The sequence below is a fragment of the Temnothorax longispinosus genome, chromosome 5 (assembly GCF_030848805.1).
Source record: "Temnothorax longispinosus isolate EJ_2023e chromosome 5, Tlon_JGU_v1, whole genome shotgun sequence".
Lineage (NCBI taxonomy): Eukaryota > Metazoa > Arthropoda > Insecta > Hymenoptera > Formicidae > Temnothorax > Temnothorax longispinosus.
In genome coordinates this window covers 11,955,719-11,959,955 of record NC_092362.1, presented here as the reverse complement: position 1 = coordinate 11,959,955, position 4,237 = coordinate 11,955,719, and the positions used below count along the sequence as shown (strand labels likewise).

Genomic DNA, 4,237 nt, shown 5'->3' with positions numbered 1-4,237 from the left:
TCGGTCCGATTAACCCGACAACTCAGAAATAAGCTCTTCTACATCCCCCCAACAACCCTAAAAAGGTTTCATTGATACCGCTTCACTTCCGAGCTCAAATGTCTAATTCGACTGGACTATAATGAATGCATCGGTCGTCGTCGAACGATTCAATCGCACGCTCAAGAACGACATGTGGAAAATGTTTACGCGCAATGGAAATTACAAATGGATCGACTCGCTGCCGGGTCTCGTATCGGATTACAACGCGCGAAAGCATCGAACTATCGGCATGCGACCCATCGATGTTACCCCCCCCCCCGCGATCGCCGACAAGCTCCTAACAACGGTGTACAGCCACGTAAAGATCGCTGCTCCCGCGCGATTCAAAATGGGCGACTCGGTACGCGTGAGTAAATTCAAGACAATCTTCAAGAAAGGATACATATACCAAATTGGACCACGGAGGTGTTTAGAATCGTCAAAGTGCAGAAAACTAATCCCGTGACGTATCTATTAAAAGATTCTTGCGGAAAACCCGTCGCCGGCGGCTTTTACGAATACGAGTTACATCGCGTTGCTAATCCCGACGTGTATCTCGTTGAAAAAGTTTTGCGTAAAAGGGGGGGGGTGAGGTTTATGTAAAGTGGTTAGGATTTGATAATTCACATAATTCATGGATACACAAGAATAATGTATTGTAAAAATTTATTACAATATAAAAACATATTACACATACAAATGAGTCATTTATTTTCATACATATCTAAATGTAATTACAATATATATTTACGATGGCATTTTATAATGCCCCCCATGGCAGCGTCTCGGTAGAACCGGGTATAATGTATCGCTTATTGTCGTACGGACTTAGAGCTATTTTCGTTTCGGACAAGGTGTACATCTTGTGTTGTTTGGATCTTATGCACGCCTGCTGTGATTCTTAAAGGCCAACCACTTATCGTTATCGCTCGGTAACTTGATCGCGCAGTCGTTCATCTCCCGACTGTCGACGGTGTGGGCTTCCAATTTCTCGCTCGTGTAGAAATAGTGCAAACATCTGTAAATAATGAAATTTTTTAATATCTTTTACGTAAAAATTATTTTTATTATTTATTAGGATGTATACTCACCGATCGCAAAAGTATTTCCGACCATGGTGTCGATTGATTTGCGAGCTCACGAGGCGGGATAGGTTCTTAATCCATGCAAAATGTCCCACGTTGTCGTCATGCACGTACAGTAGATTTACGTGTCTGCCCATCTTTCGGTCAGTAACACGTATTGGTAGGATTGCAAGTTCCTTGTTTTTTTTCTCGATGCTGTACACGTTGATGGAGATGTTGTTGTGATTTTCAAACCGTTTAATTTGATCCAACGTCATTGAAAACTCAATGTCCGTAAGATTTAGCACCGACGTGTAATGTGGATACGACAATTCGCGTTCTGCATGTCTCTCGGCTGGATGTAGAGCAGCCACCATTGACCATGCGAAACATGCATTGTCTCTTGATTGCACGTTTATCGCCGCTCTCTTCAATTTAATTTCTTGCGGTATTTCTACAAAACACATGTTATTACACGATCTTTTTTCTAACACAATTTGTTGTACTCACGACTTCCAATTCTCGACTACTGAGCGTATCCCCCCCAGATTCGTCATTTTATATCCTACTAATGATGCATCGTTTGCTTTTTTATCGAAAAATGTACGATTTGCAGTTTTGCACGTGTTCGATGAAATCATTGCGAGACACGTATGTTCTTGAAAACGATATCATGCCATTGACTTTCGGTGATTTGATCTGTATAATTGCAGCAGCCATACATCGGCGCTATTTGCAAAATTTGCAGTTTTGCACGTGTTCGATGAAATCATCGCGAGACATGTCGCGACATGTTCTTAAAAAAAAAAAAACAATATCGCTCCATTGACTTATGCGAAATTGCAAAATTTGCAGTGTATGCACACCATGCACTAAAACAGAAGAAACGATACGCGATGCTCTAGTTGGAACGAGAAGAAAAAAGGCAATAGAAAAAGTATATAAGAAAGAATGAAGCGAGTCAAAATCACAGTCTGTGATTTGATAGTCTACGCGTCGGTACATCGATTGGAAAAAAGTATTGCGGTTATTTTACATTTTTTGTGCCGAGTATTCAATACAGAGGAATACTTTTCACGATAAAGGAGATGACAATAATTTCGATATAGATGTAGACGAGAATCGCGCGTTAACGGATGACAGTGATTATTTCAGCGATGAAGAAGATGGTCGTAAAGAAGTCATTGAAAGAATAGTGTCGCGTGAGGAAATCGTTGCACTAAATTTACATACAAAAGAGTGCGTACTATTTTTTTATTATTCAACGGATGGTGCACTTGCACTATGTCGTTCATGCATAAGAGCTGTATCGGGCTTCGTCGGATGAGACTCTGACCCTGTTGGCGGTCGCGCGACTCGTCCTGCCATGGCGCAAGCGAAGCTCGACCCTGCCGGAGAAATCTGGCGGCGGCATTAAAGAGAGGACCTCAGCTGGTGGAAGTGGAGGAACCTCAGAAGGAATCGGAACATCCTGAGGAAGAGTACCAATGGTTTTACAAAGATCGAAATGGTTGGTGGAAATATGATCCGAGGACAAGCAATGATCTGGAGACTATTTACAAACTAGGTGACGCGCAATGCGAACTTTTGATCTGTGGCATGCTTTACGTATTTGACTTTGAAAAGAAATGTCAATATAGAAAATACAACCCACGTTACAAACGTAATATCAAACGTGATAGAAAAGATGCTCCGTGCAAGGGTGTCTCGGGTGTACAATAACATTTGTAAAATGGATTATTTGTCCGTTAAGATCGAAGATTCCAATTCCAAATCCATATTTAACAACATACTCAACTATATTCAATGGTTTCATACAGCATTATACAAATATTTGATATCGGGTATATACATGCATGCACAATCACGTTCAACATTATACAAATACTTGATATCGGGTATATACATGCATGCACAATCACGTTCAACATTGCACATGATATTGTTCAGCGTGTGATCGAGTCACGTGCAAGTGCTCCTTCGAAGATTGTGGCGTGATTTAAAAATAGTGTGTGAAAAAAGACAGTATAAAAACATGGAACATCTCGATGAAACGGAACGCGACCTGGTGGAAGGATCCAACCAAATCGCTACCTTGGGCGAATATTAGCGCGCAGTCGAGAGTTCGATACGGTTCGAGTACGTTGCAATAAACAGCCTCCAGATACGATGAACACTCACGGTGCAAACTACTACGTTCCGATTCAGGACGAAACGTGTGAGAAACAGCACAATGAGTAAGTACCGCTAATTTTCGTATATACTTGTGCAAAAAAAAATTTTTATAAACATAATTGTATTTTTTTCAGTTTTGGTAAACCCCGCTACACGCCTCGTGTTTTGGGAAAGAGATTTGCCTTGACATCGACCGCATATAAATTTTTGGATGTTGGAATCAACGCTGGACCTATGTCCTCTGTGGATATACTTATTAAGCGATAACCGAGGCAATCGGATAATTCTGCCTCATGCAACATGGGTGACATTCATCGAAAAACGTGCAGGTATTCAGCGACTCGTGCAGTCGCCGGCACCATCATCGCTAGCGTTTCGAGATTTGGAACTCGTTAAAATACGCGACGCAGATATTGTAAAATTGACATCGTGCGACACCAGCTTGTACATGAAACCGTCAACTGCACTCTTCCTGTCCGAACTAGAACATTGCGTTGAAAATGTGTATTTTCAACTATGTCAAAATGTTCATGGCGTAAGTGAAAAATTCAAACAGTTTGTAACAATTTTACGCCAAAATTGGATCATCGATAAATGTAATGCAGTTAAAATCTTGCGTGAAGTTTATGATAAAAATTCGATTATTGATTGCGAATTATTAGCCTACGCTTTAGATACTATTGTGTATATTGCGCTACATGAGAAATAAATAAGTATATAATATGGTTAAAAAAATTTCCTTTTCATTTACCGTTCCTTGTCGTTAAGCTGTCTTCGTTTATCGTTTACTTAAATGTAATATTAAAATTAAATATCGCGAAGTTCTAAACGATTAAATATTGTTGGCGAAGAAAAGATACGCGATCGTGAGCGAGAACGCGCGAACGAGAAGACGCGCGCGAACGGGGGGGCCGGGAGCGAGAGACCGCGCGCAAAGGAGAGATAACGCGAGCGGGAGCGTGTGACGTTACGTGGAC

General features: G+C 41.1%; 1 pseudogene; it reads left to right on the top strand.

The window, feature by feature from the left end:
• Window positions 1–3,254: 3,254 nt before the first annotated feature.
• Window positions 3,255–3,969, top strand: LOC139813469 (uncharacterized; annotated as a pseudogene).
• The last annotated feature ends 268 nt before the right edge of the window (window positions 3,970–4,237 follow it).